A 24,195-nucleotide genomic window follows, 5' to 3' on the forward strand; every position below is an offset into this window, starting at 1 on the left:
TAAAAATGACGGGAAAAAATGGCGCAGTGAAATCTTTTAAATTTCACTGCGCCATTATTTTGGGCATCCCTGCGTGGGAACGCCCCCCTTGCATACATTATATTGTGGCACAAGGGGTTACAAAGTGGTGCAATGTGTGCATTGCACCACTTTGTAAATATGGTACACGGTGGGGGCTTCCTTAATGCCTCCTTAACGTAAAAAAAAAAATGACGATAGGGAAGCTCAGTGAGGCTCAGTGAGGCTATTATATATGCCCCTTAGGCCCATATTTATACTTTTTTTGCAACGCATTTGTGTCATTTTGTGACTCAAAAGCGGCGCAAATTTACAAAATACCATTATGGCGCATATTTATACTCCGTTTGCGCCGAATTTGCGTCGTTTTTTTGACGCAAATTCGACGCAAAACGAACTCCATATTTATACTTTGGCGTTAGACGTGTCTAGCGCCAAAGTTCACGGAGTTAGCGTAATTTTTTTGCGTGAACACCTTCCTTGCGTTAATGATATGCAAGGTAGGCGTTCCCGTCTTAAAAAATGACTCCGATGCATATGCGTCGTATTTATACTCCCGGGCAAAATGACGCCCGGGAGTGGGCGGGTCTAAAACACCCGCATTAGCGCCGGATTTTAGCGCCTGGGTCAGGGCAGGCGTTAAGGGACATGTGGGGTCAGAATGAGCCCAGAGGTGCCCTCCCCTGCCCCCAGGGACACCCCCTGCCACCCTTGCCCACCCCAGGAGGACACCCAAGGATGGAGGGACCCACCCCAGGGACATTAAGGTAAGTCCAGGTAAGTATTTTTTTTAATTTTTGTTTTGTGGCATAGGGGGGCCTGATTTGTGCCCCCCTACATGCCACAATGCCCAATGACCATGCCCAGGGGACAGAAGTCCCCTGGGCATGGCCATTGGGCAAGGGGGCATGACTCCTGTCTTTGCTAAGACAGGAGTCATTTCAATGGGGGATGGGCGTCGTAAAAAATGGCGCAAATCGGGTTGTGGTGATTTTTTGCCTCAGCCTGACTTGCACCATTTGTGGACGCCCATACGCCATTTTTCCCCTACGCCGGCGCTGCCTGGTGTACGTCGTTTTTTTTAACGCACACCAGACAGCGCCGGCGGCTAACGCCGGCTAACGTCATTCAATAAATACGGCGCCGGCATGGCGCTTCAGAATGGCGTTAGCCGGCGCTAATTTTTTGGGTGCAAAACTGCGTTAGCACAGTTTTGCGTCAAAAAGTATTAATATGGCCCTATATTTTGTAAGTTTGCGCCGCTTCTGCGTCAAATAGTGACGCAAATGCGGCGCAAAAAAAGTATAAATATGGGCCTTAGAGCCTCAGCGCAGTCACAGCAGCTGTTGCCCTGAGGATGCCTCTGAAGTCAAAATCTGTTCAGATACCCTCAGAGCAGCCCATTGTTGTTCAGCCTATCAAGAGTTTTCCCTCTGTCACTTCTGAACAGCACAGCCCCTCCTATTTTCTCTCTGCATACTGGGCTCTTTCCTGTTGGACCACTCCAGGCTCCATTGGATACTGTGCACACCTAGGAAATATATTTCATGTAGATCCTGTGTGACCTACATTCCGAAAAGTTTTCTTTCTTCGCTCCTCTAAATCCAAATAATTTCATCCCTAGCTCTGAGACCTTTGGCAGGAGTGTTCCCGGTGGGACTGGTAGCAGGAGTTACAGCGCCATCAGGGTTGGCCAATTGAAAGCAGGTGAAATATCTTGATGAAATAACACGCCATGCGCCCTTCAATGACTCAGATAAATCCTTCTAAGATACAGTGTGAAAACACTTTTTTTATCCCCTCATTAAGATCAAAAACAGCAGCTGACACCCGTCTCGCCACCTGTCAGTGTATGAAATGTTGCTTTTAAAAACGAAACATAATCCACAGAAGCCAACGAGGGAGTATTACGAAACTGATGACTGGATTAAATTCGAAAGCTTTAGGTTTCTCTGTCTTTACCGACTTTCTTTGTACTTCACAAGCGCAAGCACACAGCACTGGGGGAGATAGGTGAAGTCAATAGTGAGACACAGAGCAAGTGACAGAGTGAGAGACAGAACAAGTGAAATAGTGAGGGTTGGAACAAGTGAAAGAATGAGCGACAGAACAAGTGACAGAGTGGACCAGGTGACAGGGTGAGACAGAACAAACAACAGAGTTTGAGACAGAACATGTGACAGAATGAGAGACAGAAGATGCGGCATAGTGAGAGACAGAGCAGTGGCAGAGTGAGGGACAGTACACGTGACAGAGTCATGGACAGAACAAGTGACAGAGTGAGGGACGGCACAAGTGGCAGGATGAGAAACAGAACAAGCGACAGAATGTGAGAAACTGTACAAGTAACAAAGTGTGAGACAGAACAAGTGATACAGTGAGAGACAGAAGAAATGACCGAATGGAAGACAGAGAAGAAAGAGTGACAGACAGAGCAAGTGACACAAGTACAGACAGAAGTGACAGAGTGAGAGACAAAACAATTGAGAGAGTGAGAGAGAACAAGTGACAGAGCAAGAGACAGTACAAGTGACAGATGGAGGGAAAGAACAAGAGACGGAGTGACAAAACAAGTGGCAGGGTGAGAGCCAGGACAAGTGAAAGAGTAAGGGACGGAACAAGTGACAGAGTCAATGAGAAAAAGAACAAGTAAAAGTGAGAGACAGAGCAAGTGACACAGTGAGAGACTGAACAAGTGACAGAGTGAGGGAAAGAACAAGCGACAGAGTGAAAGAACAAGTGGCAGAGTCAGAGCAGTGAGAGAGAAGGGGACGAATAATGCACCGTGTTTACCGATGAGAAAGCGTGTGACCACCTTGGAAGGCCACTTGGCGCTACATCATGTGAGGTACAGAGTGCCTCCTAAAGATGACCGGGCTTGAAGACACAGTAAGCTGCTGACTGAAGTGGAATGAGTGAATAAGACGCACCCGAAGACAGAAGCAGGCACATCCTTTAGGGTCTCAGGAGTCACAAATGCTTCCCCATTGCTCTCTAGACTCACGCTATGCCCACCATATGCCTTCAGAATAGCTTCCATGCTGCCTTCAACTCTCGTACGCTGTACGTGGTTATGCTACTTGATTTCTTGTACTATTGTCCTTGTGTTACACAGAGGATGTGTGCAGTGTACAGATAAAAGGAAAGTCTGTCAAGAACAAAACACGAGAGGCGATGGGAGTTCAAGAAGAGACAGTGTTTGTCAGCCTCAAGCTTTGAATCCCACGTGGTACAATCATTGTTTCATTTGAAGAGTCTCAGTGCTTGGAATACAGCCTCAGTGCAAACCCCATAGGTTGCTGCACTTAATTTCGCACTGCATATGTGTCTTATCCCTCATTGCACGTGAGTATGTCTCATGCTTTGACATCAAGTCTCATCCATTGGATATGAGTTTCATTTCTTTGAGCATATCACTCACTGAGTGTGAGTCATGTCTTGGTGCACAGTTTTACTCATTGTGTGTGACACTCATGCGTTAGCGTACAGTTTCCTGAACTGTTTATTATAGGTCTCATTACTTTAGGCACAGAATCACTCAATTGTTGTGGCTTTCACAATCTCACTCTTTAAAAATGAGTTATACAGATTGGATCACAGTTACAAATTGGATTCAATCATCGTAACTTGGAGCGAAGACATTCCCTATGTGGATCTCATGCCACGATATCACACATGTGTTGTGTGTGCCATAACTTGGTGCATAATCTCACTTATTTGATGGGAGTCCACCATCTTGGAGATAACTCACTCACTAGATGGCTCACTGTCTGTCACCCTCAGTGTTCTTATTGTCTCTAACGAAAGCATTTGCCAGGGATTTAGGTTCATCCACCCTCAAATCGCACTACTTTGGGCTCCTGCAATTGAGAGTTTTGATGAGGCCTTGCCTAGAGCCATCCGGGCATTAATTTAGGAAGGGTCAGTGCTTAATTTGTGAGTAAAAACGTGCCGGTGCTCAAAGCTCTCCTCTTAAACACCGGCTGCTGCAATTAAATGTACGAGCACGGAATACTGAGGCAGTGTAATCCTGAAAACATCTCTGGCCTCATTAATCCATTTACAGCCACTCCCTGCCCCTTCAGCTCACACTCGCAGCTTTCTGCTAGCTCCCCTTGTGACGCTTTTTCGTTTTTCTCTTCCTCAGTATTTCTCATATGGGTCTTTTGCTCGTAGTTAATGCTTGAGGCAGAAGAATAAGCTCCGGCCCTCAATAATAAGTGCCGGTGCTCCGCACCGGAAACAACAAGCACAAATTAAGCACTGGGAAGGGTCAAGCAGTAAAGAGCCATAGTCAGGTATTAAATAACCCCTTCTTGGTAGAGCTCCTAGTGCAGAAATATTAGCTTTCGACTGTGATAGTGTGCGCAACCATGCTTCATGCGTGAGAAATACTGATGACAGTGAGACTGAGAAGGAACGAGATGACATAGACAGTAGTAGAAAAGCCAGAAAGTATTAAAAGAGACATTGGGGAGGGAAAAGGAAGAATAATAAAAATGTACAGTAGTAAAACTCCAAAATAGAAAGTGTTAAGGGAGACCGTGAGGGACAGTAAATGAAGCATAATGAAAGAGTACAATGGCATAACCCAGGATGGAAAGAAGGAAAAGAGGAAGGGGAAAACAGATTACTTGAAAGAAAATGGTCACTGGGGAACAAGCAAGTAGGACAAATCTTCATCAGCTTACTGAAATCAGAGGGTACTGGAAATACTCAGTACCAGCGGGTTCCTACAAGCTGAAAAGTTATGAGCCAGCATCAAAGCCTTGTAGTCTGCCACAGACATAACGGCCCTGTAACTGTTGCCCATAGGACGGTGCAATACTTACTGCACCATATAAAATCCAACACTGCAGGGGTCAATATTCATCAGATGTAATAAATAGCTCCAATCACAAGTGTTGCACAAAAATGGAGTATAACGTATGTTAAAATCCACCTTACCTGGTTTTCATCAGGTGCAATAAATATCACCAATATCGAGTTTTACCAAAAAATGTAGAATTAAATGCACAATAATCTGCGAGTCTCTGTATTTTTCTGGCATTTTTACCATGGAAAACGTTGGCAGGATTGACCTACGTATATATATATATATATATATATATATATATATATATATATATATATATATATATATATTGGGAAAATTGTGGCAAGGTTGTGTTTGTCTCAATACATGTCAGAGATCCTGTAAGAAATGTGGTTCTCATTTGTGCAGGGTGTGAGGCCTGGATGACTAAGAGGTCCACACTTTCCCCTTACTGGGGATGAAGTACATCATTGTAGTGCTTGACTCTCTTCAGGTAATGAAGCAGAGTAGTCCGAGTCCTACGCAGGTAGGTGGTGTGGGTAAGTATCCACCATTCACTGGCCCGCAATAATAACACTGAATAAAGTATTGCCTAGTCAGTGCTTTTTCTTTAGAAAAGGAAAAGTACATTTATTACACACACACTACTAAATACTGCAAATTAATTTAACAAACATGTACACAAGGCGATAGAAATACCTGAGATTATATTATGAAATCACATTTGTTCCCCCACCTATAACAGATAGACATCACAACATGGGGTGGCACAGGGCACCTCAAATAAAACAAGCCTATTGGCTTTGTCAAAGGTCATCACAGCATAGAAGGTAGCCTCTTGGCTTTATCAAAGGTGCACCAGTAAAAGACTAACAATTCACATGGTAAAAATCTATAATGTTTCAATAAAGTCATTAATCATGTGTAAATGCAATACTTATCAATACATAATTTTAGAATTGGGCAAAAATCAATGTGAGCATAAAGAGTTGATAAAGCATTGAAAATGAACATTTCTTGTGTCTGTGTGTTTTATATTCACATAAAATGCAGGAATATACCCATCCCCTCGAGGGTTCTGCACTCCCAGCTGAAGAGCAAAAGCTCCATCATTGGGAGTGCTTTAAAACCTAGATAAAGATACAGGCAATCATAATTTCTTTTATTCTAAAATCCTAGGGTCACCTTGTAAGCTTTCTTGGGGAGAGCTGCTGCACTCCTGCAGCCCTGCTACATTTTCTTTTTCAAGTTAGTGGTACCCCTGCCTTCCTGGCCTACCACAACAGCAGAAACTTGGTAAAAACTAAGTCCTGCAGGCATTAGAAAGTGCTTCCTCATGGGAGCATGCATACTTTATTAGTGGCTCCAGCCCCATTTCTTGTGCCACGTGGCCTTGTGTGGATTCTTTTTGGTTTTCTCCTCCTTTTTTCTTTGTTTGAAGTTCCCAGTCCCACCCAGGCACCCTGCTTTGGCTCCTCATTGGGGGAAGTTTGGGGAGTCTAACCCCATCTGCTTGAGCTGGAAATGTGCTTCTTCCCTTTGCAAAAATCAGCCATGGGGTTGGGATCCCAGGCCCTCAGGGAGATCTGGGAAGGGAGTTCCATGCACATACCCTCTTGGTGTTCATTAAATATTAATAAACCCTGCATCGACCCCCAGGCCCTGGCCCAACATCGGGGCTTTTGAAGACTTTGCCTCAGAGCTCCACATCATACATGTTCTTGCCAGGGGATCAAAGGTCAAATTCTTCTCTCTGTGATATCACTGCGGTCTGGGGCACAAAAGTCCAGATATACCTCTAACTGCCTCTCAAGGGGAATGTTAGGAGGTCAGCCTTACTGGACCTTTGTCAATGAAGACAAAACAGTGAATCATACTTACTTTACCAATGAGTAACCACTAATATTATAAGGCCAGGTGATTTTCCTGGGTGAGACAGTAGTGAAACTCACCCACAGTATAAAGTCCACAACCTGGTGATAAAAAATGCAAAAACCATGTTACAAAAGATCCCATTCTTGTTGGGTGTGCATATGAGATTTGTTAGGGTGAAGGAAGTCATCTCACTGTGCCCTCTGCCCCAAGGAATTCATCTGGAGTAACTGTGTTCTGCTGTGAGAGCTCTGTGTTCTAGGGGAATTTACACAGGCTCCTGAGTCAGTATAGGGAGAGAGGATGGTCAAGAGTTGTCAAATCCTCTGACTCCACCCCACTGACATCCTTCTTCCGTGACAGGCCATGTGAAAAAAAGGCTAAGTACCAGCACCAGCTAATTACCTGCTGGATATTTGATGGTCCATTAGCATGGGAGGCTGCTTACTCATTTTAACTGGGAAGGTGGATGCTAACTTTTCACAGAGGGAGGCTTCATCAAGGATTCAACACAACCTCTTATGCAAATATAATTAATATTTAGTAATTTCATGCCATTTTCAGATCTGGCCTGGAATTTTAAAGCATACCTGGAAAGTATTTTACCACCAGAAGTACACATGTATCGAGTAGACGTGTGGCAAGTAAATCCCATCATCTGCAGAGAGACATACAAGAGTCATGCATGAAACATAATCCTGTGCTTACAAAATGAGGCTAATTAATTCATTACAAAGAACACCTCTTTTAAAGACAATTGCATACAAATCTCAAGACTTTCCAGCCGATTCTAATAAAAAATGCACAAAATATTCAAACAATTGGGTATCTTGCACAATTCCCAGCAGCATTAATTCTTCACTGCAGCAATTCATGTCTGTAGTTGTAACAAATATGCACTCATCTTTCATGGGCAGGGAGATTATCCAGCCAAAAAAGCTCACAAGGCAGACCAGATCCTTCCAGTCTTAAAGAAATGGACACTTGACCCTGAGCCTTGACCTAGCCAACTACTAGTCCATCATGCATCAACAATTTATTGGCAAGATTATTGAAATAGCAGTTACTACAAGATCACATTAATGCTAATAGTCTACAGCAGAACTACCAGTCTGACTTCAGATCACACTACACCATGGGGCATGCTACTTTATATACCATAGACCATGCCATCCTGACCCCACAGGAAGATGAAATCTTCTGCCTATTATTACTCTATCCTTCAGCTGCCTTCAACATCTCTGTAGTCGACCTTCCCACCATTATGCACACCATGGAGTCTCAAATAGGATTCACTGCAATGTCCATACCTGGTTTTCCTGCCTTTCCAACTGACATCATTTTGTTCACATGGGTACCTCAACACCTTAAAATATCTCTATCACCTGTGGAGTCCCCTCGGGTTCCCTAATGTCTTCCCCTCCCTTCTTCAATTTTATAAGAAGCCGCTTAGGGAATGCACAAGATCATTGCCTGGCCTCTCATTACTCCTTTTGAACACTTTGGACTCACAGGATAAGATGTCCCCACAATCTATCTCCTTGGTGAAGGTAACTAATACTGCTGTCTCTTTTTGGGTCTAAAATCAAAAATAAATTAAAAATCAAAAAATGACACATCACGCATTTGCTTACTTGTTCATTTTTAGAATTCACAAGGAATCTGTGTATAAATGTAGGCATATGAATACATAAATAGGCCCAACCACTCATATTTTTTTTAATCCGAGTGAACAGGCATGCTTCTTTTTAGATGATGCAAGATTAATAATTGAGTAAACATACATGCTCATATTTAGATGCCCTGAAATTTAAGGACTAAAATCAGAGACAGCTTGTGCAGCTGGAGTTTCCTCCATATTAAACTGTGACGTAAGGTTACTTCCTGAGTCATTTTTTTATTTAGGCAACACTTTGAGAAACCCTTAATCCCAAGGAACTGCCTGAGGTCCTTCATTGTATGAGCCATGGGGCCTTCCTTTTAGTCACCACCAGGTGCGGGTGCTGGCTGCGTCGACATTGATGCAATGTGCTGATTACAGTGAGTGTAGTAGCTATCATGCTGAGATCGACATCATCGTTGAGGCTGTTATGGACGAGGATTCAGGGATTTTGCGCTGAAAAAAGCACTATAGTGTTAGTTCTGAGGGCAATGTGCCAGTTCTATCCACTCAACGGCAGATATGAGCCAAATCTGTCCACGCAATGGGGTGTATGAAGTGGTTCTGCTGGAGCAGCAACGTAGGTCCACTTCCAAGGGTCCAGAACAGGGGTGGCACCACTTGGCAGGACAAGATCACAACTTTCAGAGTCAAGTTGCAGTAGTAGGTTGGTTGGAAGTTTTTTATGTCCATGAAGCTTCAGATCAGGAGACTAGTCAGCTGGCCCGTGGAGTCTCTCTGGGTTGGTGAGATGTAGGTCCAGTCCTTCTCACCCAGGCAAGGAGGGAAGGAGGTCAGCAGGGTGGCAGTTTTTCCAAAGCAGCAGTCCAGCAGAGTAGCAGTCATGTAGCAGCACAGTAGTCCTTCTTCCTGGCAGAGTATCCACGGGTCCAGAACGTTACTGAGTTGGTGGTCTCAGAAGTCCAGTACTTATACCCAGTTAGGTCTTTGAAGTGGGGGAGACCTCAAAGGAGAGTCTTTGAAGTGCACAGAGGTCCCCCTTTCCGTCCCTGGCTCCAGACTTACTGCAGGGGTTATGCAGCCCTTTGTGTAGGGACACAACACAGCCTATTCAGATGTAAGGGTGTGGCTGTGTCCAGCTACTCCCTCTCATCCTGCTAGGACGGCCCATCAAGGCCCCTCAAGTCACACCTAAGCTTCCATTATGTGTAACTGTGTAGGAGAAATACACAAATCCCAGCTATCACCCACCCATCCTAGACATGTGATTAGAGACAGGCAGACAGCACCAAATGGCTTTAGCAAGAAAGTTCCAACTTTATAAAAGTGAGATTTTCAGAATTGCAATTTCATTTGTGATTCCAGAGACACCAAACTTGAAATGTTTATCTCTCCCAGATTGTGAATTACACTGATAAAATGCAATAAGTTAACTCCAATGTTAACATATGGGAGAGATAGTCCTTTCAGTAGTGAAAAATTAATTTAGAATTTTTTTCTCTATTCTGACTTGTAAAACTTAAAAGCACACACCCAATGTTTTACATACACTGCACCCTGCCCTTTGGACTGTCTAGGGCCTACCTTAGGGATGACATATGTTTTAAAAAGCAAGGTTTGGACCTGGCAAAGGGTTATTTTGCCAGGTCAACAAGGCAGGTGAAACTACACATATAGGTTCTCGAATGTCAGGCCTGAGACATGTTTAAAGGGTTACTTAAATGGGTGGCAGAATCAGTGCTGCAGGCCCACTAGTAGCATTTAATGTACAGGCCCTGGGCACAAGTAGTGCAATTTACTTAGGTACTTATAACTAAATTAAATATGCCAAATGGGTATATGCCAATCAAATCATGTTTTAGGGAAAGAGCAAAAGCCATTTAGCACTGGTAAAGTGCACAGAGTCCTAAGGGAAACAAAAACAAATTCTGCATACTTGGAGACAAACAGGCCAAAAGGTTGGGGTAAGACCATTCTGAGGCTGACAGGTCTAACATAATGTTATCAAATTTCACACACAGTCATTACGTGCATAATCATTCCCAATCGTTGCATGAATTAACATAGAGTGCTTGGAGAACATTATTGCTCCACATGTTTTTAGGGTTACCAGGATCTCCTGCAGACATTTAGCATAATGAAGGGCTGGGGACAACCCTATTCCTGCCTCGCCATCTTCTTTCCTCTCGTCATTTGTTATGCCTGTATTGGGAAATGCACACTGTATGCTGCCTGTCTGAGGAGCCCATATGGTGCTTTCCCAACTCCTCCATGTAGACAGACGCTTCTGGAATCCTGGAATCTTCTTTGAGGATAGAAAACATGCTGCAGCCTAGTTGACTGGACTTTCAAATTGTGGAGATGCAGTTGACAGTGATTTAGTATTGGGTTTCTGCCAACTGGTTACATTTGCTCTATCCTGGAGCTGCCCAGCAGCATATTGAACATCAGCTGGACTTCGAACCTGCATTGAACATTGCTTAGTGTGAATGTGTGTCCAGAGGGTTGTGAGGTGTGCTGCTTACATTCTCCTGGTTAGGACCAAGCCTAAGCTCTGCTTAAGCTCTATTTGATGGCCCTGCTGCTGACTCCAAGGACTCCCCACACAGCCCCAGGTATCCTGTAGTACTACTGAGTCCCCGAGCCTCTACTTCTCACCAGGAGACCAAGACAGGCTGCTGAAGATTCAACCTCGTTAAAAACCGAAATTGTTTTATTGATTTTGCCTAGCTGAATTCTCATGAACCTATGCTGAATGTCCATCACTCAGTTTGTTAGCTCGCGATCCAGTGGCACCTCTTCTTAATTATGGGTCACTGTGCTCCCCAGCTTGTAAGCCCATTTGTGCTTTGATATCTTAAGGTCAGCATATGAGCTTTGAGAACCTATTTACTTGCTTTAAAGGCAGTTTTTATCCCATGTTGCGTATTGCCTTGTGGTTCACTTTGAACTGTGTTAATTAAATGGTCACTATTGAGAAAGAAATGTCTCCTTCATGGTGTACAAACCTGAGTGCCCATCTACGTGTTTCTGACATCCTGATTTTCGATTTTTGGCCATGACACGATGCTAATCTAGCACGGGCACAGAGACCTAAACTTGGTACTGACATGATTAGTTGCTAGCCATGCTCTGTCACCCAAAGTGCTGCACCAAGCACACCCTCATTTACTGAGAGTGGACTACTCTGCCTGTGTTAGGGTAAGCATATACAGAGTTGGTGGCAGCATACTGCCTTTTGAGAATCCCTAGTGTGACTAGACCTTTTTCATCTGAGCCTTTGGAATGGAGACATGCTAATGTAAAGTTCTGACTTTATGCGCTTATAAAGTACATAGCACTAACATCCTGAGTGCTAGTTGTGCAAGTTGATATGTGTTGCCTGTGTAGCACATGCATGATGTGTGTGAGTGAGCCAGAGTGATGGATGCCAGTGGAACCATTTTGATACCCCTGTTGTGCTCTGTTGTGTAATATATCTAAATATTGATTGTGGAGTTTGACTGTCTGGCTATTTCTTTCTGCACTTAAGAACCATTGGGTCCTATAACTCTCCTGAATTTTTAATTCTTAAAAAAGATAATATTATGATCTTACTGCTTTTACTACTTCCTTTGAGAACCATAATGTATGTTTGTGCTATTTTTTTTAATCACCTTGTATTAAGTTTAACACACCAATAATAGTCAGTTTACCTTGTTCGCCTATTACCTCTTTGTGCTGTTCTTACGTCTTCTCAAAGAATACTTTCATATGATTAAAAGATTTCCTGTAACATAGGTTGTCTAAGCAATCTTTCTCAGATTAAATCACACTGTGTCGTGCTTATGTGGATGAGAATCAATTGACCAAATTACATTGTGTACCGAATACAGAAACACAGACTTTACTGGCAGTCAAGCAAAGCAGTGCTGAACTTTTCAGAATGATGTGCTTTCAGTTAGGCAGCTCAAAGCATGGGCTCTACAGGTTGTACAATTGAGTTTTCACAAAGGTAATTTCCAGACATCACATATTTTGTCTTTCATTAAAACTCTTTAATGAAACTTAGATTTGCTATGTGAAGGAAGAAGAAGTAATAAGACATTTGGAGGACAGAAGAAACCACGGTGCACTTCTTCAAAAATAATTGTTTTGCGTAACCTGGACTGGCGCATGGCCCAGGGCCCCTTCTTCCTAGGTTTGCCCTGTGAAAGGGCTGAGGCAGGGCCAAGCTTCCTCTCTTGCATAGGTTTGCCCTGAGAAAGGGCTGGACCAAGTTCCAGGGCCCTCTCCCCTGAGTTGAGATCGGGCTGGACTAAGGGCCAGGACCCTCTCTTGCATAGGTTTCCCGTGAGCTGAGAAAGAGCTGGACCAAGGTCCAGGACCTTCTCTTGCCTAGGTTTGTCCTGAGAAAGGGCTGGGGTTGTGAGCCATTACACCACAGGACACAGAAGTAGTGAAGGGAGGTGATCTCAGAAGACTTTGGCTACACGGAAAAGGAGGCAGACGATGGAGAGACATGTACTGCCTTAGCATGTTCAAATTGTTATCCAGACGAGAACAAAACAACCATTTTATTCCAACTGCACACATATTTTGCAAACGCATTAAATATGCGTACTGAATGAATAGGTAATATAAGCACAACTGTTGTTATGACCCACCGAACTATTCAAATGCAAATAGGTTTCGTTATTGTTAGGCTCAATGGCCTCGTTTTCCCTCAGAATGAAAGGCTGATGTACCTCAACAACCGGTGATATTCTGGTTAAACAAAGAGCTCAGCAGGAAGTGCTTAACTCAGTATGCTAGCGTAATGGCTAGTCCAAATGTATTTGCTACCCAGCTGCTACTCAGCGATGAGGGCAGCCTTGAGTGGCGGTGGGAAATACTCACATTAACAACCAATTTCCTGCTGCCTGAAATTTCTTCCATCTTTGATCCAGTTTCATCCAGTTGTAGGTAATCGTGATAGTGATGCTAAACATTATGTCAGGAAAAGTCAGGAAAATGTGCACACCTTTGCAGTGTGTAAAGTATGTCGACTATGTAACCAAAGTTTTCAGTTTCCCCCTCTCGCTATACGACGTCCCTAACATCAGCTTCTGTGACACATATTGCTTGGTCTTAGATCCTCCCTAGCTTTCTATATTGCAGAGGGAGTACACAAACAAGTCTTTTTCTAAACATCTTTGTAGTCAAGAGATTCACGAATTACTCTTCGAAAATCTCTACAGCAGAGGCCGGAGAACAGCAAGTAAAACTATGTTGTCAGGAGATACAATCACCGATGGTCCCAAAATAGCCTCATTGTCCTCAAAAACTGGAAAAAAAAGACCTGTGCGCTAGAAATCATGGGGGATGACTGTCCACTCACATGCCGACTCACCCCCAGCTTCACTGTTCACTCACAAATACCTTAGCACATTGTCACTTGACCTGACTAACATGCTATTATCCTACAGAAACTACTAGACACACATAACACGCAACATTCATTAATAGCTAAATTTAACAGTATTTTCGTGAGCTACACCCAAAAAACATGATCACAGCAATCACAATGTAAAAAATCCACATTACGAGTCTTCTCTTTGAAACGGACGCTTCTGGAACTATTCAATGTACTTGTTGCAGTGTTGCACATAACTTGTTTAATATCGTTTCTTGTGTGTGATCTGCTTAAGTAATTCCCTGCTAGCTATTGATTTTTTCTGTTTTATTTCCTTGTGGTACTGTTTTGTTCTTGTTGATGGTGTTACTTGTGTATGTCTTATTGTATGCATGTCCTGAATCTGGCCTCCTGGCACTTGTTTTCTCGTTTCACACAATAAACGGTATAATACGGTACAGACACGATCCCTCTACAGCTCATTGTGCTTACACATTGCACAAGTTACTCCTGCACATCTTTCTCCTAGCCTTTGCTCCCCACCCAGTCTTCTGCACCCTAATTCTACAGTCTACAGTTCTTCTCACATGGTGACGCTTCATTTATTTTGCCTCCAACATTTGCAACTTTTCCTAGCTAACCTAATTTTGTGCATGCTTCTTTTCCCCAGCTCATTCCCGCCAATATAGGAAAAAATCTGTCAAGAGCAGATCACCAGGCAGGAAGGTGGAAGCTTTTGCTCCTCCATAAGGCCTGGGGCACACCAAAGTTGTATTTTGTTTTAATACTGTGCCATTAAGTGGAGTTAAAAATAATGCCTGTCAGACTGTCTGGCCTGCAGGGAAAAATATATTAATTATGTTGGGCAGAGTGTGGAGATGCGCGCGGCAGCTATGAGTGAAGGACTTTCCTGCTGAGCCATCACCTTCTCTGTGCAGCTAGTGGAACCTGGTGGGGAGAGGGTGGGTGCTGGAAATATACCTGGCTTCCTTGAGGCATTATCCATTGTAGTAAATCAACGGTCTACACTAGGGGTTCACTATGTAAGAGATGAGCGGTGACTGGTGTCGCTGCTTAGCAGTTTGGGTGACACTGGGTTAGAGTGAATACTGATTTGCATAGATTTGTTCCATCTCTGTAATATCAAAGACAAGCTTAAAACAGAGGATTGGAATGCAGGGTGTTTACCAGCGGATGAGATGAATTCAAGTATTCCACACTACATATTTTGTGTGGTCTAAGTTAGTATAATTTGGGAAGAAGGATATCCCCAGATTTGGATCTTGAGCTCGAAGTGCTGTAGGACTCCAGTACATTCTTATGAGGAAGACCCATGAGGCTTAAAAAGATCTGGGATTGTCTGTGTTCCAGTTCAGAAGTGACATGATCTGGCAGTTGAGGTTGAACTTTTCCTTTTACAGCCGAGGCAAGACTGATTTGCCTATAGGGCTATTTGTATAAGCTGGTACACCCAGACATCTGCACGTAGTGAAAGGAAATAAGAAGGAAAGACCTGTCAGCCATGGAAATTATTTCAAGTCAGCTTGTTTATTTTAGTGTTACATGTCTGTTTCCAAAGAACAGATAAAATGATGCTACAGAGACAAATACCTGGCTGTCACTCATTCATAATATACAAAACACATTGTTTAAATATATATACAACATATTTTATTTACTCAGTATAAGTAAAACATAGAATTTTTGAAAGTGCTAACCAAGGTAACTTCAATTGTTTAAAAAAATGCTTCCACTGTGAGAAAATTCAAAGCACAGTGTTAGACCTGACATCCTTGGCATGGTAATCCCCCAAACTTTTTGTCTTTACCCCTGCTGTTTGCTGGATTTGTTTTTGTTTGTTAGGACTCTGTTCACTTTACCAGTGCTACCCAATGCTAAAGTGCTCTCTCCTTTAAACATGGTAAAGTTAGCCTACAACTAAATGGCATATTTAATTTACTAGTAAATCCCTAGTAAATGGTAATACGTGGTCTGGACAAAGCTAAACCCCTCTGAAGAGCTCTAATGAGAGCGAAACACGTGTTAGGGGTTGCTTTACTCATTCCAGGTTGGCTTGGCGGTATTTGACCAGTCCAAAGCTGAAATACTGTGCCTGGAGTGGTAAATGGCTTACGTCATTTTACAGCTCGGCGAGGATGACACTGTGTCAACCTATGCTTAAAAATGTTGCTGTACAAATGGCAAAAGACTTTGGTGGTCATTCTAACCCTGGCGGTAAAAACCGCCAGGGCGAATGACCGCGGTAGCACCGCCAACAGGCTGGCGGTGCACCGCTGGGCATTCTGACCGTGGCGGTTCTGCCGCGGTCAGTAGCGGGAAACCGGCGGTCTCCCGCCGGTTTCCCGCTGCCCTGCAGAATCCCCCATGGCGGCGGAGCGCGCTCCGCCGCCGTGGGGATTCTGACACCCCCTACCGCCATCCTGTTCCTGGCGGGTCTCCCGCCAGGAACAGGATGGCGGTAGGGGGTGCCGCGGGGCCCCTGGGGGCCCCTGCAGTGCCCATGCCAATGGCATGGGCACTGCAGGGGCCCCCGTAAGTGGGCCTCAAAAGGAATTTCAGTGTCTGCTTTGCAGACACTGAAATTCGCGACGGGTGCTACTGCACCCGTCACACTCCAGCAACTCTGCCGGCTCCATTCGGAGCCGGCTTCATTGTTGCTGGGTCTTTCCCGCTGTGCTGGCGGGCGGCCTTTTGGCGGTCGCCCGCCAGCACAGCGGGAAAGCCAGAATGGCCGCCGCGGTCTTGTGACCGCGGTGTGGTCATTTGGGGGTAACCACATGGCGGGCGGCGACCGCCAAAAGGCCGCCCGCCAGCACAGCGGGAAAGACTCACCGCCTTTGTCACTATCTAGCTCGGCATAGATAACACTGTGCTGATCCAAAGCTTAAAGACTTTGCTAGATAAGCAGACTTTTGAGGTGAGCAAATTTAGAGTGTCGCTGGTGTTGCAGGGTGCTCCTTACTAGAGCTGCTCTCCACCTAAAATTTGGAACTTCCCACAGTTCTCCTTTGTTTTTTGCATAATTTATGCGTCACTCTAACCCTGAAAAGGCCTTGTTTTGATTTATACTGGGTGTTCCCTTGGGTCTAGACAAAGCTAAACTCCTCTAAAGAGCTCTAATGAGAGCAAAACATGTGTCAGGAGTTGCTTTACTCATTGCAGGTTGGCTTGGCGGTATTTGATCAGTCCAAAGCTGAAATGCTGTGCCTGGAGTGATAAATGGCTTTTGTAATTTTACAGCTCGGTGAGAATGACACTGTGTCAATCCTGACTTTGCTGTACAAATGGCAAAAGACTTTGGGCCAGATGTATCAAAAAGTTTTGCACTCGCAAACGGTGCGAATCGGTAAATTCGGCCGTTTGTGAGTGCAAAACAGTGGTCTGCGATGCATGAAATGCATTCGCAGACCACAACTAAGAAATCGCTAAAATTGCGATTTCTTGCGTTGCGACCTGGAAATTGCGAGTTGCATTTTGCGAATCGCAATTTCCAGGTTGCAAGGCCTTGCTGGAAAAAATCGCAAATTGCGATTTTTCCAAAAATGGCATTTCGCACCTGCAAAATACCATGCTTTGCAACCAGGTGATAACCTGGTGCAAAATGTAAAAATGCAATTAAACTGCATTTTTAAATTTAACATGTAAAGCACACATGCCCTTTTGGCATGTGTGAACCTTACATGATAAAAAAAAGAAAATTGGGGTGCAGGAGAGGGGGCCTTATGCCGCCAGCACCCTGGCCTTTTGCATTTCCAAAATTACTATTTCTGGTTGAGAAATCGCAATTTTGGAAATGCAAAAAAATCGCACCTGTGGGCCAACAGGCCCATAGCTGCGAATGGGGCCGGTATTGCAATTTGCGATTCGGTAATAGCTTTTGCGATTTTTAAGAAATCGCTATTACCGATTCGCAAATGTGAGACATGGCCCTTTGCGAGTCGGTAATAGCGATTTCTTAAAAATCGCTATTAACGAATCGCAATGGGCCGTGATGGTACATCTGGCCCTTTGTCACTATCTAGCTCGGCGTGGATAGCACTGTGCTGATCCTATGCTTAAAAACTTTGCTAGATAAGCAGACTTTTGAGGAGAGCAAATTTAGAGTGTCGCTGGTGTTGCAGGATGCTCCTTACTAGAGCTGCTCTCCACCTAAAATTGGGAACTTCCCAGAGTTCTCCTTTGTTTTTTGAATAATTTATACATCACTCTAACCCTGAAAGGACCTTGTTTTGACTTGTACTGGGTGCTCCCTTGGGTTTGGACAAAGCTAAACCCCTCTGAAGAGCTATAATGAGAGCGAAACACGTGTCAGGGGTTGCTTTACTCATTCCAGGTTGGCTTGGCGATATTTGACCAGTCCAAAGCTGAAATACTGTGCCTGGAGTGGTAAATGGCTTTTGTCATTTTACAGCTCGGCGAGGATGACACTGTGTCAATCCTATGCTTAAAGATTTTGCTGTACAAATGGCAAAAGACTTTGGTGGTCATTCCAACCCTGGCGGTCAGTGTTAAAGCGGTGGTAAAACCGCCAACAGGCCGGCAGTAAAAAAAATGGAATCACGACTGTGGCAGAAACCGCCAACATAGACAGCCACTTTAACACTCTGACTGCCACGGCGGTACAAACAAACACCGCGGTGGTAACCGCCAACAGACAGGAGGAAGAAAATGTACCACCCACAGTATCATGAGAGGCCAATCTGCCACCTTTTCTGGGGTGGATTCACCGTGAACAAAAACACGGCAGAAACAGGACTTGGAAGGGAAAACCCTCACCTCTACACACCCTACGAGGAACCAGGACGCCATGGAACTGGAACTCCAGATACTCCCTGCCTTTGTCTTCCTGCTCCTCTACGAGGAGCACGAACGCCGGCGGCGAAGACCACAGTGAGTACTGCACCTACGACACAGGAGAGGGGGAGGAAAAAGAGAGTGACACACACACGCAACACGCAAAACCCCCACCCTCACCCACTACAACACTCACACTAATACATCATGGTACATTACAGTTACACCCCCCAAGCCCCCCGGAAGAATGCAAAAACAAAAGGAAATTATTTGAACGTTTGTAATCTATTAAAATCCAGTACTCAAAAATATATATACATTATAAACAAATATATACAACAAGCATACAAATCCAGGTATTGCACCATTAAAGTCCGTGGACCACTGGGCCCAAAATGCATGGGCGAAGCCCACACTCAATACCCAATCAAAACGGAGAGAACACTGCAGGGGCATCAGATAGAAATACAACAGGCACCTCAGGGGGAAGGGAAGGGGGGCACCTCAGCCGGATGAGTGGACGATGCCAGATCCACGAGGGGGCTCCATGCCCACTGCTATATCCTGGGGAGTGCAAAGCCACAGTCTCACAAGTCTCTCCAGTGGGTGGTTTGCCCACTGCTTTATCCTGGGGAGTGCAAAGCCACAGTCTCACAAGTCTTTTCAGTGGGTGTTTTGCCCACTGCTGTATCCTGGGGAGTGCAAAGCCACAGTCTCACAAGTGTCTCAAGTGGGTGGGTTGCCCACTGCTGTATCCTGGGAAGTGCAAAGCCACAGTCTCACACGTCTCTCAAGTGGGTGGTTTGCCCACTGCTTTCTCCTGGGGAGTGCAAAGCCACAGTCTCACAAGTCTTTTCAGTGGGTGGTCTGCCCACTGCTCTATCCTGAGCAGTGCAAAGACACAGTCTCACAAGTCTCTTCAGTGGGTGGTTTGCCCACTGCTGTATCCTGGGGAGTGCAAAGCCACAGTCTCACAAGTCTCTCCAGTGGGTGGTTTGCCCACTGCTTTATCCTTGGGAGTGCAAAGCCACAGTCTCACAAGTCTTTTCAGTGGGTGGTTTGACCACTGCTGTATCCTGGGGAGTGCAAAGCCACAGTCTCACAAGTCTCTCAAGAGGGTGGTTTGCCCACTGCTGTATCCTGGGGAGTGCAAAGCCACAGTCTCTCATGTGGATAACAGTCTCCACTGGTTCTGGAGGGGGCTTTGTGCTCAGAGTGCTTCATCCTGCCAAGGACAGAGGTAGTGTATGCCTTTCTCCACTGGTTCTGGAGGGGGCTTTGTGCCCAGAGTGCTTCATCCTGCCAAGGACTGAGGTAGAGGATGCCTTTCTCCACTGGTTCTGGAGGGGGCTTTGTGCCCAGAGTGCTTCATCCTGTCAAGGACTGAGGTAGTGGATGCCTTTCTCTACTGGTTCTGGAGGGGGGCTTTGTGCCCAGAGTGCTTCATCCTGCCAAGGACTGAGGTAGTGGATGTGAATCTCCACTGGTTCTGGAGGGGGCTTTGTGCCAGAGTGCTTCATCCTGCCAAGGACTGAGGTAGTGGATGCCTTTCTCCACTGGTTCTGGAGGGGGCTTTGTGCCCAGAGTGCTTCGTCCTGCCAAGGACGAAGGTAGTAGATGTGAATCTCCACTGGTTCTGGAGGGGGCTTTGTGCCCAGAGTGCTTCATCCTGCCAAGGACTGAGGTAGTGGATGCCTTTCTCCACTGGTTCTGGAGGGGGCTTTGTGCCCAGAGTGCCTCATCCTGCTCGTGGCGGCCTCAGTAGCGTCAGAGCTTTCGGCGCGCATTGGCCTGCGGTGCTTGTGGCGGCGGAGTCCTTGGCAGCAGTGCTGGTGGCGGTCTTGTCCTCCGTGCAGGTTTGCGGCGACTTGCCTTTCTTTCTGTGCCCCTTCCCCACCTTGGATGATGGCGCAGCTGTCTTCCCACTCCCAACTGTACTCCTGGGAGAGCCTTTGGTGGCAGATGTTTTGCCTTTCTCCCGCCGGGCAGTGGCAAACTTTTTATGCTTCTGAGGTGGGGGACTGTGCGTGGTCTGGCTCCTTGGCACACTGGCTGCCCTGCTGCTTGGCGCACTCCAGAAGCTGGTTACTGCTGGCACCACTGTTCCCGCTGATGTGGTGGCTGAGGTGCTGGGTTGGGACCTGGAAAGGCGGGCCCTAGGGGACTGAAGGGGTGGGGAAGGTGAGGGGAAGAGGTCAAGGTTGGACAGGAAAAGTTTTTGGGACACACTGGGACGGGTAGATGGAGGGGGTTTGGGAGTGGAGGAAGAGGTAGTGGTTGTAGGAGGTGTACGTTTGCTGACTTTGGGTGAATGTGCATGCGCTGGAGGCTGTCGTGAGGTGGATGGCTGTTGGGTGGGTGTGTAGCTGTGTATGTGTACCTTGGGAGGTGGGCTCACAGACACACTGGGAGAGGACACAGGGGATGTGTGAATGGTAGTGTCATGCCGCGGCACTCGCCGCGGCCGCGGGCTCAGGTTGCCGCGGCGCGGCACGTTAATTCTGCCGCGGCCGGCGCCCGGGTCGCGGAAGACGCCGCGGCGGACGCCCGGTTCGCGGGGGTTGCCGCGGCTCCGATGAGAGCCAGGGAGGCTCTAGGGAGCCGGTCTGGGGGCCGCGGCGCTCGCCGCTTCCCTTCCTTCAAATTCTGCCATAAAGGCAGACGCGGCAGAGCCTGAAACCCCGAGGGGGTTTCAGGCATGGCCGCACACAGCGCATCATGCGCTTAACATTTACTTTTCCTGCATGTCATTCCTGCCCACCACTTACCAATGTTCCTAGGACAAACCGAACCCTTACACTTGGGGTTCTTTATACTCACCTTTTTCTCTTCCCAGCATGCTTACCACTTCCTCTCTGCCCAGCATGCATTGTTAAACACAAATACCTAATTCTTTATTGTTTTCTTTTTCCCAATCCAAGATGGTGGTGTTCTACTTCCTGTTTTCTATTTTCTGTCCAGGGGTATATAAGGGGATTCCAACTGTTGTCCATTGTGTTGCAACACTCCTTGGTGGTAGTCACGCTCCGATTGATCTCCTCCTACGAATCCTGTCTATTCCTGTCCTGCCTTGTTTTCCAGTCTTCCTGATCCTTGGTCCTAACGCCCTGCTGTCCTCCTTTCATTTCAGGGAGTTCCTGTAGAGGTTTTTTACCTTACGAGGGTTTTTCCTCTGGGACTCCTTCTGGAGGGCACGGACTGTAGTGGTTTGCTCATACCAAACAGCACCGTGGCTACTGGAAGGGGTCGCCCCTACCTCGGCCAGAGCAGAACCAGCCGGAACAAGGGTCGTTCCCCTACGCCTCTCAGCCTCGACGGTAAGACCATTGAAAACCGCGACAGGTAGTGGGGGTGGTGAGTGCACTTGAGCGGGGTTTGGTGATGGGTGTGCTGGTGATGAACATAGTGGCTGAAGATGTAGTGCATGCAGGTGTGAGTGGAGATGAGACAGGGAGGGAGACGAGGAGGAGGGGGACACAGTGGAGGCAGTGGATGTTGGTATGTCTGCATGGGTATGATGCTTGTGTGAGTGCCTGTGGGATGTGTGGTGCTTATGTTTGCCAGAGCTTCCCTTGTGTGTTGAGGTGTGTGCATGCTGGTCTGAGGGTGTGCTTGGGATAGGCTGAGGTACAGGTGTTTGGGTCTGGGTGGAGTAAGTTGGAGGGGGGAGGCTGGACACAGGGACAATGGCTGCCATCAGTGCTGAGGCCAGAGTCTGAAAAGCTCTCTGTTGGGCTGCCTGACCAGAATGAATGCCCTCCAGGTATGCATTGGTCTGTTGCAACTGCCTCTCCACACCCTGGATGGCATTCAAAATGGTAGACTGCCCAACAGTGAGGGACCTGAGGAGGTCAATGGCCTCCTCACTGAGGGCAGCAGGGCTGGCAGGGGCTGAGGTGCCTGGGGCGAAGGAGATGCCCACCCTCCTGGGTGAGCGGCCACGGGGCACACGCTGGGGGGCTGCTGGGAGGGCGGTGCTGGTAGGGGTGGTGGCGGCTGTACCTGTAGATGCGGGGGGCACAGAGGGGCCCACCACCGCAAGGGAACTCCCATCCGAGGAGGAGTCCGTGTCGCTGGTCTCAGCTCCTGTCCCCGCTGTGGAGCTCCCCTCGCCCTCCGTCCCACTGGTGGCTTCAGACTCTGTTGTGTCACCCTCCAGGGCCATGTGGGATGCAGCTCCCTTCTGCTCCGGTGCCACTGCTCCTCTGCCTGATGATGCTAATGCACACAAGAACAGGGAGACCACAAAAAGGTGGGGGGGAGACAGAAGAAAGACATGTTGAGTGCATGCAATACCACTACCGTTGGCGGACACTACAGACACAGAAGCCCCCTGCACTACGCCGTGCACTTTGAGTTCCCTAATTAATCACAGGGACATGGGTTACAAGGCCTATGCCCGATTGCTGCACACATGGAAGTCACAGGAGCCTGACTAGGTGTAGTTGGCTCTGAACACAGGTGGGGTGCCACATGGCCTGCCTTACAAAGGGACCTTGCCTACTAAACTCGCCCTGGCCTAGGGGAACCTACAGCCCGCCTCCCCCACCCAGACACCTCCAATGCCGCAGAATCAGCTGAGTGAGAGTGTACTCACTCCCTTGTGGCTGCTGTGATGCCCTCAAGTGCCCATCCAACTCCGGTTACGCCACCGCCAGGATCCGGAACATCATGGGGGTCATGGTGTGACGGGCACCCCTCCCACGTTGGGAGGCCATCCCCAGCTGGGCCTCCGCCGTCTTCTTGCTCCAGCGGCGAATGTCCTCCCATATTTTCCGGCAGTGGGTGCTCCGTCTGTGGTGGACCCCCAGGGTCCGGACTTCCTTGGCGATGGCACGCCAAATATCCTTCTTCTGGTGGGCGCTGACCTAGAGGAATGGTACAGGGGAAAAGGAGAAGATATAACCGTCCGCACTGTCACAGTCATTGGCCCGCATCCCTACCCTTGCCATGACGCACATGCACTCACTGTTGTTTCATGCACGCCTCATTCTCCCCCCCCATATCTTCCATCCACCCCACTCCAGACAGGCATTGCCCATTCAGCATGCTTACAGTGTACTTACCTGTTTGTCTGGAGGACCGTAGAGTAGCGTGTACTGGGGGAGGACCCCATCCACTAGTTTCTCCAACTCCTCCGTGCTGAAGGCAGGGGCCCTTTCCCCAGACACATGAACCATTGTCTCTTCCAGACTGAGGTCACAGCAGCACTTGCAGAGTAGGTCCTCTCCTGTCGAAGATCAGTTATCAAGTGAGTGAACAGAGAGAAAATGGCGGTCATGTCGCAGGCGGTGCCTACCGTCACCACAGGCGTACATCGTCACTGGCTCCTGGGACCCATAGGGTCCAATGTTAACCAATGCAGGATTGAGCTGCGGTCTTCGACCGCCTACCGCAACGGTGTACAACGCCAGCGCAGTTACCTCATATCCCCTTGTCTGACATTACAGGTCAGGGAGCCGACATTTCAGGGGGCCACATGGCATTAATTTTAAATACGTCACACATATCTAGGCCTTGCATACACACTAATACAGGCACATAGCGGATTTAAATAAATGTGGAATAAAGTTGTGTTTTCGTACCTCAGTGTTGGCTGACTCTCTGCTCGCTGTTCTCCTCCATAGAGCACACCCGCTGCAGCAGGTGAGGAGATGGCGACATCCTACGTTGTACAGA

Source organism: Pleurodeles waltl, chromosome 6 (assembly GCF_031143425.1).
Source record: "Pleurodeles waltl isolate 20211129_DDA chromosome 6, aPleWal1.hap1.20221129, whole genome shotgun sequence".
Classification (NCBI taxonomy): domain Eukaryota; kingdom Metazoa; phylum Chordata; class Amphibia; order Caudata; family Salamandridae; genus Pleurodeles; species Pleurodeles waltl.